Source organism: Ovis aries, chromosome 2 (genome assembly GCF_016772045.2).
Source record: "Ovis aries strain OAR_USU_Benz2616 breed Rambouillet chromosome 2, ARS-UI_Ramb_v3.0, whole genome shotgun sequence".
NCBI lineage: Eukaryota > Metazoa > Chordata > Mammalia > Artiodactyla > Bovidae > Ovis > Ovis aries.
The window spans coordinates 249965716-249981173 of NC_056055.1; the positions used below are offsets into that span (position 1 = coordinate 249965716).

The 15458-nt window shown below is 47.4% G+C and overlaps 1 protein-coding gene across 3 annotated transcripts in view; it reads right to left on the reverse strand.

Annotated features, from left to right (window-relative positions):
* Nucleotides 1-2403: 2403 nt before the first annotated feature.
* LOC114112247 (ubiquitin carboxyl-terminal hydrolase 17-like protein 6) overlaps nt 2404-15458 on the reverse strand; it is a 35805-nt gene continuing 22750 nt past the window's right edge. For all 3 annotated transcript variants that reach the window (XR_009599700.1, XR_009599702.1, XR_009599701.1), the window contains one exon: nt 2404-13710. The gene's annotated coding sequence lies outside the window, so the exon portion shown is untranslated. The remainder of the gene's footprint in view (nt 13711-15458) is intronic.

Here is a 15458-nt window from a genome sequence, read left to right on the forward strand (position 1 = left end):
CTAATACCTGCTAGCTATATTATTTTCCATGTTGCTTGTTTCAGAAGATTTTTTCTTACATTACTAAATGATTGACTGACGTGATAACTTGCTGATATGCAGTTCCTAATGCTTTTGAACTGTGGTGTTGGAGAAGACTCTGGACAGTCCCTTGGACTGCAAGGAGATCCAACCAGTCCATTCTAAAGGAGATCAGTCCTGGGTGTTCTTTGGAAGGAATGATGCTAAAGCTGAAACTCCAGTACTTTGGCCACCTCATGTGAAGAGTTGACTCATTGGAAAAGACTCTGATGCTGGGAGGGATTGGAGGCAGGAGGAGAAAGGGATGACAGAGGATGAGATGGCTGGATGGCATCACTAACTCGATGGACGTGAGTCTGGGTGAACTCCGGGAGTTGGTGATGGATAGGGAGGCCCGGCGAACTGCAATTCATGGGGTCGCAAAGAGTCGGACACGACTGAGCGACTGAACTGAACTGAACTGATGAGATCAATGACTGTAATAATGTAACTCTAGATATGGAAAGAAGCAACAAGAGGAAATATTCTCCTGGGCCAAGAGGCTAGTAAGACAGGTATGGCCCTGAGACTTTTGCTACTTGCAAGGTCTGGTCTAGTAAGAGCACACAGTGGCCTGTCAATGGAATCTTCATCAGACCCGGGACACAAGGGCCGTGAAATGCCCCCAAAGCATGGTCAGATCTGTGGCTATGAAGGGACCCTGCTGACTGGAAGTTGGCACTTGCCAGCTGTCTCTACAAAGATTACATCATGACCACTGCAAGCTGCTGACCTTGAAAGGAGTTCAGGGTGGAGATCAGAAATGAGGCACTCTGTGCTCTGGGAAAAACCCAGAAGAACCGGCCTGCAGAGAGTCGGGTGTTTTCAGGTAAAGGTTATTATGAGCCCAGCTTCTCGCCTCTTCTTGCACCTAGAAAGACACTAACGTCGCGGTCCAATGTCTGATCCTGGTTCTCCCCCAGCTCCTCGGGAGCTTTTCTGCTTCTCTCAATCTTTGGGCCATGTATCTTTAACTTTCTTGTTAAGTTTGCTTCTTCTAGAATACAACAAATCTCCAACTGATAGTCTGACAAGACTATTCCCTGGCCAACACCCAGACAACGCTGAAACAAGCCGCGTTATCATTCCATGGACTCTCATCTCCTTCCATAAAGGCACCCTGGCAGAGAGCAGGCAAAGGGAACCTAGAGCCCCAGACGCCCCTACAGCCTGAAGAAGCCAGAGCGGTCACCGTCCCCTTTTCCCCCTGAGGCCAGATTCCCAAATGCCTGAGAAGAGAAATAGGCAGATAGTTAGACGTGAGCAGGGTATCAGACGGAGCCAAAGAATGGGCCCTAAAAAGAAAGAGAGGGAGGAAGGTGGAGACCCAAGGACGGAAGAGCAGAGAAGACCAAGGGGAAGGGAGCGCAGGAACGGAGGACCCGCCCTGACCGTCCTTCCCTCCCCCATGGTGTGCCTACTGATGGACTTCAGGTCCTCCTGAGCAGTATAACCTGTCTCCCCTCCTGGCCCTTAGGGAGAAGGTCTTTGCCTTACTCCCCACCCTCCCCTTCTCATCCAGTCAGCAAATGACCCGCAAGACCCCTATCCTGCTCCCTGTACTCTGGGCATAAAATTGGACTAAGGGCCCCTGTTCAAAGATGGCTCTCTCTTGAGCTGGCCCTCTAATAGCGTCCCCCACTCGAATAAACTTTATTTCTCTCTCACTCTGTCTCATGTCAGGAAATTATTTTCCAACCAGCGCCCAGACCACGACAACTTTCCTTACGGTTGTTACAAAATACTGATTAAATTTTCCTATCTAAAATAGGAATGTCTGATTTACTTACAAGGATGACTGTAACTGACACAGGAAGCCCCGCGAAGCTATCAGGGGATGTCTCAGAAGACAACTACAGGCCAGGAGAGAGCAAAATGGAATATTCAGAGGGCAGAGCAATAAAATTGCCAACCAGGAAAACTCTATTCACCAAACTTATCCTTCAAATATGAAGGGAAAATAAAGGCTTTCCTAAAAAAAGCTGAGGGAGTTCATCACCCCCAGACCTGCCTTGCAAAGAAGCTGAAGAAGCTCAAGCAGAACAAAAAAGATGCAAGGTAACACACGAACACACACAAAAGTATCTAACACACTAGGCAAGGTGAAAACATACAGTCAGATTTAGTTCCTTCCGATTCCTTAGAAGAGGGCTATATGAACAGCTTCAAGCATAAAGGCTCAAGGAAAGGATGACTAAGAGTAACTACAGCTAATCCGCCTTATTACCAAACACAGCATAAAGGAGAGAACGGGACCATCAAAGCCTTACCGAGGGAGAGGTGAATGGGGGCCGCTTAATTGGCGAATAAAGCCCGGCTGCAATCAGCACGGGAGAAACGGCCTTAGGTGTACATTTTAATGTAAGCTTCACGGTAACCACAGTAAAAATCTAGAGTAGATGCCGGAAACATAGAAAGGGGAAACAATACCCCGATGAAGAGCCACCAGTTTACAAAGTCAGAAACGAAGGGAAGAGGAATCAACGGAGACAAACAGCAACCAGAAAGCATCAGCCAGACGGCAGGAGTCGGTGCTCACACATCCGCACCCAGTCTACATGCAACCAGAGTGGGCGCACCAACAAAAGGACACAGACGCTTATGAAAAATAAGACCCGACTGTGTGCTGTCTACAAGAAACGCACTTCAGCTTTAGGGATACACAAAGGCTCAAAGCGAGGGGATAGATAAAGGTACTTCACAGAACTGAAATCAGAAAGAAAGGGGGCATCGTAATTCTTATATCAGACAAAATAGACTTTAAGAAAAAACGATACAAACACCAAGGAGGCCATTGTATGACAAAGGGTTAATACATCAAACAGTACACATACACACACTCACACATATGCAAACACATAAAACAACGTTGGATCACCCAAGCATTTTAAGCAAATAACAACAGATCCATAGGAAAAAAAACAGACAACATTGCAAAAACGTAGGGGGTTTCAACATCTCGCTCTTAGCAATGCATAGATCATGCAAACAGAAAATCAGGAATGACATGTTGGGATTAAACCAAACTTTAGACCAAGTTAAACTGAGAGACATATAGAGAACATTCCACCCAGTGGAACCAGAATACACATCTCCTCAGGTCTACAGAAAACCTTCTCCGAGGACAGACAGCGTGGCAGACAGGACACAAGCAAGTCTAAGCAGACGTCGCGGTTGTTGCAGATGTTGCAACGTCTCTCAGCTGCGTCTGACCCTTGAGACCTCTGTCCTGAGATTTCCCGGGCAAGAATCCGGGAGTGGGTTGCCACTTCCTTCTCCAGGGGATCTTCCTGACCCGGGGATCAGACCCAAGTCTCCTGCATTGGCGGGTGGATTTCGTACCATCTGAGCCCCCGCAGAAGCCCCCAGGAAGTGTATACTACATGTGTTACAAATAATTTTATTCCCTTAAAGACAGTAAAGTGCTGGCTTAAAAATTGTGCACAACCTAAAAGTTTAGAGTTATGTTTTATTCAGCAGGAATTTTTAGGATTTCAAAACAGGGAGAGAGCACCTCAAGAAAACCCGAGGGAACCGCTCTGAGGTGAGGGGGGAGCCAGGTTATGTAGAAGTTTCGCACAAAGGGCAAGCAGTCAGAACATCAGCGATTATTGTTAATTAAAAGAAAGCCAGATATCTCAAGTGAATGAATTTAGCACTTTTCTATGTGTGGGAAGATGCAAGAGGCTGGGCTCACTGAAATCACTCCTTTGATATGCATCTCAGCTGTTTGCGGACAGGATCCTGTGGTTTTGTTCTGGAAGGAATAACAGTCTTTATTTATTTATTTATTTGGCTGTGCCAGGACTTGGCTGTGGCACGTGGGACATTTTAGTTGTGGCATGTGGGACCTAATTCCCTGACCAGGGATGGGACCCCGGCCCCCTGCACTGGGGGGGCACAGTCTTGGTCTTGAAGTAGGATCTTATTTCCCCATCTAGGAAATGAACCTAGCTGCCAGTCCACCAGTGCCTAGAGGCTACAGGCTGAGTTCCTTGATTCTGACTCCATTTGAAAGCAAAAATGTTTCAAGGAAGCAAAAACTGCAGAACAGGTGCAAAGTTTTTTATATAGAAATGCAGTGCAACATGTAGGAGAGCACGCAGAGAACTAATTAATTATGTCAGAAGCACGACGGTAACACAGACTGGGAGAGGAGCACGCGTGTGCTGAACGGGGAGCGCAGTCAGGAGTGATTTAAAGCCCTTATAGGAGTGCCCTTATATGGGGCCTTTGTTCACATTTGGCCAATTATTTTGTTTCTTTTCTCACACCTGGCTGGTCCTTCGACCCTAAGATGCTTGTGCAAATTTTTGCTAATATGGATTCCACCACACAGGCCAGTAGGTGTATGTCCACACTTATGGTGCGGGACTCCCTTCCCTTTCTGACCCTCAACAAGCCTTCCTGCACATGTGTGGACAGAGATGTCCTCTTAAGGAGTGAGCACTGTATCTCTTTACTTCAGCAGAGCTCAGTGTTTGCCACTAGCTTTGTCCTTGGAGTGTCTGGGTGAGAGCAAAGCTTCAACTTTACTCCCCTTGACAATCCCCAGGTGTCCAGGCTGGGACCCATCTCTATCCTACCGCATTTTCCCATCTTGAGTTCCCTCGGGGCTCGCCATGGGGCACAGCTGCAGTCTGAAGGCTGCCAAAGGGCAGATAGCCTTTCCCTCCCGAGTCCCCTCAGGGCGTCACCAGCTCAGCTTTGGCTGGCGGCTGCAGCACTGATGACTGTGAAATCACTTGTTACTGATATTGTTGTAGCCACTCATTCCGGGAAACAAACTCACTCAGGACAATGCAGATACTGGAGTGCAGTTTACTACACCGGCGGGCCCAAGGCAGTCTCCTCTTAGCCAAGGACCCCGGCCAGCATTTGTGAAAATCTTTTATACCCCATGTGTACGTGTCTGAACCACCACTCCAAATTCCTTGAGACGTACATAAACCAAGGAAAATACAATCCCAATAACCCCATCATTCACGTGCTATGTGCTCATGTCCTCAAAGAGTCAAACAATAAGCCAAATATCAATAAGCCCGAGGTTACACTCCGATACAGAAGACTTGATGGCCTGTCTGGAGGAAGGGGGATAGTGTATGTTTTCTCTTAGGCGATGAGGAACCTAGATACGACCTTCATGGTTCCCCTGTCTGGAGGGCGTCTTATCCTTCTGTTGTTTTCATAGGCACTAAACCCAGAGTTCAGAGTCCATTGGAAAGGTGGCCGAGCATGACCAGCATGAACAGGCCTAAGATGGAGTCCAGGCCCTATGAACACCTTCTTCATTATGGCAGGAAATATTCCATTTCTCAATGGGAAAGCAAAAGGATAATAAATTCTGATTCCTTAAAATATAAAACCTGCTGATTCAACCACCATGAAGGATTTTAGCACTTTCCTAGATACCAGGAGGTACAAGAATTGGTCTTATAAACTTGACTCCTGAAAATATCTATCTGAAGACTTGTTCCACCAGCTTTTCCCACAGCAGAGAGGGCTTCATTTCTGCTCTCCACCCTGAACTCCTTTCAGGGGGTGTTGAGAATCAGCAGCTGCAGCAGCACATTATTTAATCCTTGCAGAGGCAGAAGGCAAGTGGCCATTGCAAGTGCCAATTTGCGGTTGACAAACCTAACCGAGTGCGTTTTAATACAGCTCAGTTCTACCTTTTCAATATTTTCTCAACTACTTCCACATGATATCACTGTCAGCTACAAATCGGCACTTGTAAAGAGCACTCGCCAGCGACGGACCCGCAGCAGGGGATTTGCCAGCTGCCTCAGCGGAGACGGAACCCTGTGCTGCTGAGGCTGCCGACCTTCAGCATCTGCTGAGGGGGATTCAGGGTGGAGAAGCAGGCACCCTGCTCCAGGGAAACTGGTGGAACAGGCCTGTTAGATAGTCAACTATTTTCAGGAACTGATTTCTTGATCCCAATTCTCACATTTCTTCATATCTAGAAAATCACTAAATCCCTTCATGGTGACATCGTGACCAGCAGAAAACCTTTTGTACAATAAGCGCCTGATTGCACTGAACTCCCCATTCACCAAACAAAACCTTATATATTGACCTTCCCCACTGCCTCTTTGGAGCAGACTCTCAGAGTTATCTGAGGCACTGTCTCCTGGGCTGCAGTCCTCATTTTGCCCCGAATAAAATTTAGCTTGGCAACTATCACATTGTGCATATCTCCAGTTTTCTTAATGAGCTCTCTAGTCTTTCTCATTCTATTGCTTTTCTCTATTTCTTTGCATTGTTCAGTTAAGAAGATTTTCTTATCTCTCCTTTATATTCTTTGGAACTCTGCATTCAGATGGGTATATCTTTCCATTTCTCTTTTGCCTTTCACGTCTCTTCTTTTCTCAGCTCTTTGTAAGGCCTCCTCTGACAACCATTTCTTTGGGGGATGGTTTTGGTCACTGCCTCCTGTAAAATTTTATGAACTTCCATCCGTAGTTCTTCAGACACTATCAGACCTAAATCCCTTGAATTTATTTGTCACCTCCACTGTATAACCATAGGGAGTTGATTACATCATACTTGAATGGCCTAATGGTTTTCCCTACTTTCTTCAAGTTTGAATTTTGCAATAATGAGCTCATTATCTGAGCCATAGATAACTCCTGGTCTTGTTTTTGCTGACTGTACAGAGCTTTTCCATCTTTGGATGCAAAGAATATCAGTTCAGTTCAGTTCATTTCAGTCGCTCAGTCGTGTCTAACTCTGCGACCCCATGAATCACTCCCTGTCCGTTACCATCTCCCGGAGTTCACTCAGACTCACCTCCATCAAGTCCGTGATGCCATCCAGGCATCTCATCCTCGGTCGTCCCCTTCAATCTGATTTTGGTACTGACAATCTGGTGATGTCCATGTGTAGCCACCTCTTGTGTTGTTGGAAGAGGGTGTTTGCTATGACCAGCGCGTTCTCTTGGCAAAACTCTGTTAGCTTTTGCCTTGCTTCATTTTGTATTCTAAGACAAACGTGCCTGTTACTCCATGTATCTCTTGACTTCCTACTTTTGCATTCCAGTCACTACAAACAAAGCTAGTGGAGGTGATGGAATTCCAACTGAGCTATTTCAAATCCTAAAAGATGATGCTGTGAAAGTGCTGCACTCAATATGCCCCCCAAATTTGGAAAACTCTGCAGTGGCCACAGGACTAGAAAAAGTCAGTTTTCATTCCAATCCCAAAGAAGGGCAATGCCAAAGAATGTTCAAACTACTGCACAATGGCACTTATTTCACATGCTAGCAAAGTAATGCTCAAAATTCTCCAAGCCAGGCTCAACAGTATGTGAACCAAGAACTTCCAGATGTTCAAGCTGGATTTGGAAAAGGCAGAGAAACCAGAGATCAAATTTCCAACATCCGTTGGATCATAGAGAAAGCAAGAGAGTTCCAGAAAGACATCTACTTCTGCTTCCTTGACTATGCTAAAGGCTTCGACTGTGTGGATCACAACAAACTGTGGAAAATTCTTCGAGAGATGGGAATACCAGGTCATGTTACCTGCCTCCTGAGAAACCTGTATGCAGGTCAAGAAGCAACAGTTAGAACATGAAATGGAACCAACTGACTGGTTCAAACTTGGGAAAGGAGTATGTCAAGGCTGTATATTGTCACCCTGCTTATTTAACTTATATGCGGAATACATCATGCGAAATGCCAGGCTGGATGAATCACAAGCTGGAATCAAGATTTCTGGGAGAAATACTGATAACCTCAGATATGCAGATGACACCACCCTTATGGCAGAAAGCAAAGAGGAACAGAAGAGTCTCCTGATGAAGGTGAAAGAGGAGAGAGAAAAAGCTGGCTTAAAGCTCAACATAAAAATAAACATGAAGCTCATGGCGTCCGGTCCCATCACTTCATGGCGAATAGAATGGAAAACAGACACGGCAACAGACTTTATTTTCTCGGTTTCCCAAATCACTGTAGCTTGTTGACGGCAGCCATGAAGTTAAAAGATGCTTGCTCCTCAGAAGAAAAGCTAGGGTGACCCTAGACAGCATATTAAAAAGCAGAGAGACTTTGCCTACAAAGGTCCATAGAGTCAAATCTGTGGTTTTTCCAGGAGTCGTGTATGGACGTGAGAGTTGGACAATGAAAAAGACTGAGCACAAAAGAACTGATGCCTTGGAACTGTTGTGCTGGAGGAGACTCTCGAGAGTCCCCTGGACAGCAAGGACATGAAACCAGTCAACCTGACAGGAAGTCAACCCGGAATGTTCATGGGAAGGGCTGGTGGTAAAACTGAACCTCCAGTGCTCTGGCCCTGATGCGGACGGCTGGCTCATTAGAGAAGACCCTGATGCTGGGAAGGACTGAGGGCACCTGATGTGGAGAGCTGGCTCATTAGAGAAGGCTCTGATGCTGGGACAGGCTGAGGGCACCTGAGGCAGAGAGCTGGCTCATTAGAAAAGACCCTGATGCTGGGACGGACTGAGGGCAGGAGGAGGAGGGGATGGCGGAGGATGAGACAGTTGGATGGCATCACTGACTCAATGGACATGAGTTTGAGCAAACTCTGGGCAATGTTGAAGGACAGAAAGTCTGTACTTCAGTCCATCGGGTCATAAAAGAGTCAGACATGGCTGAGCGACTGAACAACAACCCCTATGATGAAAAGAACATTTTTTGTTGTTAATTCTAGAAGGTGTTGTTCTTCTCCGGCATTAGTGGTTGGGGCACAGACTTGAATTATTTTGATGCTGAATGGTGTGCTTTGGAAATGAACCGAGATCATTCTGTCATTTTTGAGACTGCACCCAAGTACTGCATTTCAAACTCTTTTGTTGACCTTGAGACTACTCCATTTCTTCTAAGGGATTCTTGCCCACGGTAATAAATAAAATGGTCATCTGAATTAAATTCGTCCATTCCCATCCATTTTAGTTCACTGATTAAAATGTCGATGTTCACCGTTGCTGTCTCCTGTTTGACCACTTCCAATGTACCTTGATTCAAAGACCTAACATTACAGGTTCCTATGCAATATCGTTCTTTACAGCATCCAACTTTACTTTCACCACGAGACACCTCCACAACTGGGAGCCGGTTCCACTTTGGCTCAGCCTCTTCATTCATTCTGGAGCTATTTCTCCACTCTTCTCCAGTAGCACACTGGACTCCCACTGACCTGAGCGGGTTTTCAGTGTCATATCTTTTTGCTTTTTCATACTGCTCATGAATGCTAAGTCACGGAAAATCTCAGTGCTCAGCCTATCTGCAGATGGCACTTGTGATGCTCTGATCTAGCCATGCCTGCTCTCATGCCTAGGGTGTGCTCGACTCCTTGGAACCATGCTTGAAGAATAAGAGGGTCATCTGGCTTTTAGGTCTTCTGGGCGCGGGGGTGTGGAGATGCCTCTATTCTGTGCCACAGTCACCATATCCATTTCAATTCCTAGAAAAGAGCCCCCAACATCCACCATCAGATTCTCCACTGGATGTTTAACCCATTAGACACAGAGGACAGCTGCTCTGCTTGGAATAGACTTTTCTAAACTACTATACAGCCTTGATCACAATCACAAATAACTGAAACAGAAGGTGGAAGTGGAAAATCTATGGACTTTTCGCCATTTGAGAATAGGAGGCCAGAGTTAATTCCAAGGAATCAATAGCCATCTGAAGCAATGGGATACAGCTGGCATACCTTGGAGCTTGTCAGGTAGGGAATCAAACTGTGCTTTTCCCTCATTTAGCGAATCAGCTGTAGCCACGAGTTCTGGGAAACAAACTCACTCAGAAGGACAATGCAGATAGTCATTTCAGTTCAGTCGCTCAGTCGTGTCCGACTCTTTGTGACCCCATGAATCGCAGCATATCAGGCCTCCCTGTCCATAACCAACACCCGAGTCTACCGAAACCCATATCCATTGAGTTGGTGATGCCATCCAACCATCACATCCTCTGTCGTCCCCTTTTTCTGATGCCCTCAATCATTCCCCGCATCAGGGTCTTTTCAAATGACTCACCTCTTTGCATCAGGTGGCCAAAGTATTGGCGTTTCAGCATGAACATCAGTCCTTCCAATGAGCACCCAGGACTGATCTCATTTAGGATGGACTGGTTGGATCTCCTTGCAGTCCAAGGGACTCTCAAGAGCCTTCTACAACACCACAGTTCAAAAGCATCAATTCTTCAGCACTCAGCTTTCTTTATAGCCCAACTCTCACCTCCATACATGACCACTGGAAAACCATAGCCTTGATTAGATGGACCTTTGTTGACAAAGTAATGTCTCTGCTTTTTAATAATACTGTCTAGGTTGGTCATAACTTTCCTTCCAGGAGTAAGCATGTTTTAATTTCATGGCTGCAGTCACCATCTGCAGTGATTTTGGAGCCCCCCCAAAATAAAATCTGACACTGTTTCCACTGTTTCCCATCTATTTCCCATGAAGTGATGGGACTGGAGGCCATGATCTTCATTTTCTGAATGTTGAGCTTTAAGCCAACTTTTTCACTCTCCTCTTTCAGTTTCATCAAAAGGCTCTTTAGTTCTTCAATTTCTGCCATGAGGGTGATGTCATCTGCATATCTGAGGTGATTGATATTTCTCCCGGCAATCTTGATTCGAGCTTGTGCTTCTTCCAGCTCAGCGTTTCTCATGATGTACTCTGCATATAAGTTAAATAAGCAGGGTGACAATATACAGCCTTGAAATACTTCTTTTCCTATTTGGAACCAGTCTGTTGTTCCATGTCCAGTTCTAACTGTTGCTTCCTGACCTGCATACAGGTTTCTCAAGGGCACGGCAGGTGGTCTGGTATTCCCATCTCCTTCAGAATTTTCCACAGTTTATTGTGATCCACACAGTCAAAGGCTTTGGCATGCAGATAGTGGAGTGCAGTTTATTACACTGGCAGGCCCAAGGCAGAGTCTCCTCTTAGCCAAGGACCCTGACCGACTTCTGTGGAAACCTTATATACCTTAGGTGTACTCATCCCCAAATTCCTTAAACCTAGCCTGGAAAGTGTTAAAGGGAGATACAGTCACGTTACAGCCATGATTCATAACCAGAAGCCAGCTGGTGAGACACTGCAGCCTACACCAGTGGGTGCCGTAAAGCTTACAAAGGTGACTGACTGTATAGGGGAGTATTACAATCTTTTTGGCAATGGGAAATCTTTATATGGAATCTCATGTTTGTCAGTCCGGGAGGCCAGTTCGGTCAAAGACATCTTATCCCCATGGCTACTAGGTACATAGTCCTGAGAGAGAAGACTCTTGAGAGTCCCTTGGACTGCAAGGAGATCCAACCAGTCCATCCTTAAGGAAATCAGTCCTGAATATCCACTGGAAGGACTGACGCTGAAGCTGAAACTGCAATACTTTGGCCACCTGATGCAAAGGGCTGAGTCATTTGCAAAGACCCTGATGCTGGGAAAGACAGATTGAGGGCAGGAGGAGACGACAGAGGATGTGATGGTTGGATGGCATCATCGACTCAATGGACATGGGTTTGGGCAGACTTCATCTCAGGCAGAGAGACACTTCAAGGCTGAGGGAGTTTCACCAGGCCCCTCTCCCACAATAAGCATTTTTGAGATAGAATGGCACAAGGTGTGTCATCCCCAGCCATAAAACAATTGACATGAATACTGATTTGTTGAGCCATTATCAGCCCAAGGTTTGAGACAAAAGTTAGTCTTAGGCAGAACCGATCTGAAGAAAATGGGATCCCAAAGCAAATACATAGTTTCATTAGCATAGCTGAAGAAAAACATTCCTAAGAAAAACGCATTGTTTAGCTCAAGGTCTGAGAAAAGTTAGGTTCACAGAACCAGGTGTCACTTGCAGCTTATTTCTTCCTGCTGCTTTGGGGCCCCTGGCCTCCCTACTGAGGCTGCTAACACTCTCAGTTGTTACCATTAGCACCACCTGGCAAGCTCTCTTCATTTAATAGCTCATAAAAATAAAACAAAAATCACTTTCAAATAGCAAGTGATTCTTCTTATTGATTTTCCTCCAGTCAGAGATTCTGGGACCAGCAACCTTTATCTGTGGATTTTCCATCATCAACATGTGTTCCTTGGGCTTATTTCACTCGGTCGTAAAGGGGAAATGTATGGCACATCACGGGGCATGTTTTCATAGCCTGAGCGTATACACGGCAAACACCCCTTCCACATTCCACTTACTTGCTGGGAACCACTTCCATGTGAATTATCTGTCCTTAGGGCTCCAGAAAATGTGTGCCTTTTAGAGGCTGCAGGGGTGGGGTATCCGAAAGAATTCACCTTGTGAGCAGAGCCCTTGGTCCAGTGTTGGTGCCTGTGCGGGGAGGCGGGGCACAGGTGCGCTCACTGTCCCCGGGCCTGCACATGCCCTCTGGCTGGTGCTGGGACAGGGCAGGTGTCCTGGCCATCCTGCTACAAGCTCGCCTGCCTCTGCGCACATCAGGAGCACAGGCCTCCTGAGACCACCCGTGCCAACGACCCGCCTATTGTTGCTGGAGTCAGAGGACACGTTTGCCTGTGCCTGCGCTTATGCAGCTTCTGATCCAAGCCCTCTTGGTACAATTTGAAAACTAAAGCCTAGAAAGAGGCAGACTTGTCCGGAACACAGAATGTGAGCAGAAGCCAGTAGGAAAGTGAGGACCCCAGCTCCCTAAGCCAGTTCGCAGTCCTATCCTTCATGCTTGCTTTGGAAGTGAGAGACCCTGAGTTCCTGGTGAACTCTACCAACCTGGCCCCATTTGGGCCATTATTCTCTGTGCATTTTCATGCTCACACAAGCAGGCACAAACAGAAACAGGGTCCATGGTGGGGGACGATGTCAGATGGTAAAGGAAGAGAACACACAGTGTCAGTGCTGGGAGCACAGGAAGGGCTGGAGGCAGCTCTGCCATGGAGCAGGAGCCTGCACACCCCGCTCCTGGCAATGGGCGATGCGTTCAGAAGTCCAAAGCGCGAGGGGGATTCTCCACGTTCCTTGAGTCCTGCCTGGGCGTGGGCCCTCTCCACAGTGTTCTCCAGTGAACACTGGCTCAGTCCCACAGTCCACCTTTCCAGGATTTTAAACCCAGGCTGAGCACACACCCCATTCCCCAGTGTAGACGGTGCTACAGGACAGAAGGACTTGCTTTCCTTTCCTAAACATTGTGTGCTTGCTATTGGACCCCCCAAGGGTTCACTCAGTATGCTTGGGAAATCTGTCGACCTTGGTTCCCCACCTTTGACTCCTGTGTTCTGAGAGCTTGGAAAATGCTTTCCACTCACAGAGGCCCCTCAGACGAGAGAGGAGGTGAAGGAACAGGGGCTTGTGGTGGGCATGAGAGGGCACAGTTGTGGACTCAGAGTCAGGGTTCCAGAAAGGAGACCAGCCCTAGCCGGGTTCTAGAGGTTCTCATCTGAAAGTGGGAGGAAACCATTGTCCTGTGTGAGCCGAGGATGCAACACGAACGAACTAAACGCCAAAGAGAGGAGAGGAAATGAAAAATCAGGAGGCGATTCCCGGGTCTCTCCACAGCCCTGGAAGCCTGCCTGAAGCACGCTTTCGTCTCTGGAACTCTGGAGAGCCTCCGCCTTGAAGACCTGAATGAAGGTTCCGGTTAGTCCTGCAATGCTAGCGTGGGCCACCAGGAGGCACCAGGTCGGGGTTGCTGGCTGAGCTTTGCTGGAGCAACTGGAGAGAGAAAAAGGATGGCGGAGGTCATTGTGGCCATGCTCCCGCCTCAGAAACAGCATGCGCTTCCTAGTAAGAGTGATCATCTCAAGAAACTGACCTGGACGAAAGGGGAAGGGGAGCCCCAGGATCTTCCCGTTTATTTACTCAGCACCCAGGCTGTGAGTACTCACTCTATGCCAGGTGACTCAGTGGTACCGAGGACAGTGCTGAAAATGACCAGTGGCCCCTGCCTTTCAAGGAGCTCTCGGTCTGGAGTGAGGAAAGAGAAAAGTATGGAAACCAGACGGGAAGGAAAAGAACAAGAGCTCTACAGAAAATAAAAAAGGGCGTTGTGAGGGAGGGCTTGGAGTCACTGGTCAGGAGGGTCTAAAAGGCCTTGCTGCGGTGACCAGGCTGAAGGGAAGGCGCTGGGCCTGCACAGTTCTAGGAGAAGCGCGTCTGAGAGCAGGCAGCCCTTACACAGAAACATGGGGGCAGCAGTGAGCCGCCAGGTGAGGCTGGGAGTGTGAGCGCTGTGTCCGGAGGGAGGCTGGTGGGCGATGGTGCTCGGGGGTGGGGTCAGTTCCTGGTTCCTGGCAGACCGTGCTTTCTGTTCCTCTCTGACAGCATTACTCCAAGACTGCACTCTTAAACCTTGCCTATTAAACTCCTCACAGTCTGTGAGCCAGAAATGGCTTACTTGGGTGTTTCTGCCTCAAAGTCTCTTTGCTGCGGTGGCAGATAACTCAGCTTATATTATTTTGGAGCTTCAAAATCATTGCAGACGGTGACTGTAGCCATGAAATTAAAAGATGCTTGCTCCTTGGAAAAAGAGGTATGACTAACAAATACAGCATATGAAAAAGCAGAGACATTATTTGCCAACAAAGGTTCTTTGAGTTAAGGATATGGTTTGCCCAATAGGCGTGTATGAACGAGAGAAATGGACTACAAAGAAAGCTGAGAACCGAAGAACTGATGCTTGAAAACTCTGGTGTTGGAGAAGACTCTTGAGAGTACCTTGGCTGCAGAGAGGTAAAACCAGTCCATCCTAAAGGAAATCAGTCCTGGATACTTACTGGAAGGACTGATACTGAAGGTGAAACTCCAATAATTTGGAAATCTGATGAAAAGAAATGACTAATTTGAAAAGACCCTGATGTTGGGAAGATTGAGGCAGGAAAAGAAGACAATAGACGATGAGATCAAAGGATGGAGCCAACAAAACCAAGGATATTAGACTGAAAACTCTGAGACTATGCTAAGGATACGGAAGCCTGGCCCGACAACCTTGCCCTCCGGGTAAGACGTTGAAGGGAGCCGGACACGCACCTCCCCCATGCTCAAAAGCAGCCCCCGGGTCTCTGCAAACAAGGCCCACGAGGGTTTCCATCTCCTACCTGCAGCTGCACGCCGGTGCCTCCTTCCCTCAGACCTTCGTCCAAAGGGCTCGGGATGCAAATGATTCGGGGCCATTGGGCCTTCCAGCCTTGCCCACTAGAGATTCACTGCGGGCCTTCCAAGTTCAGCACACAAATGCGGGCTGCAGAGGAATGCCGTGGGCTCACCATTCACATCCTAACACACTTCTGGAAACATATGTATGCCCACCTACCCTCTCCCCTTTAGGGGTCTCCCCACCCCAGACCCCTGCCTGACACAACCCCTCCCCAGACAACAAGAAACCCTTGTCTCAACTTTGCTCTCCAGTGAGGTCCGCTCCGAATTCTAGGCTTTCTCACTGGACACTCTTCGAGCGTTCAGGG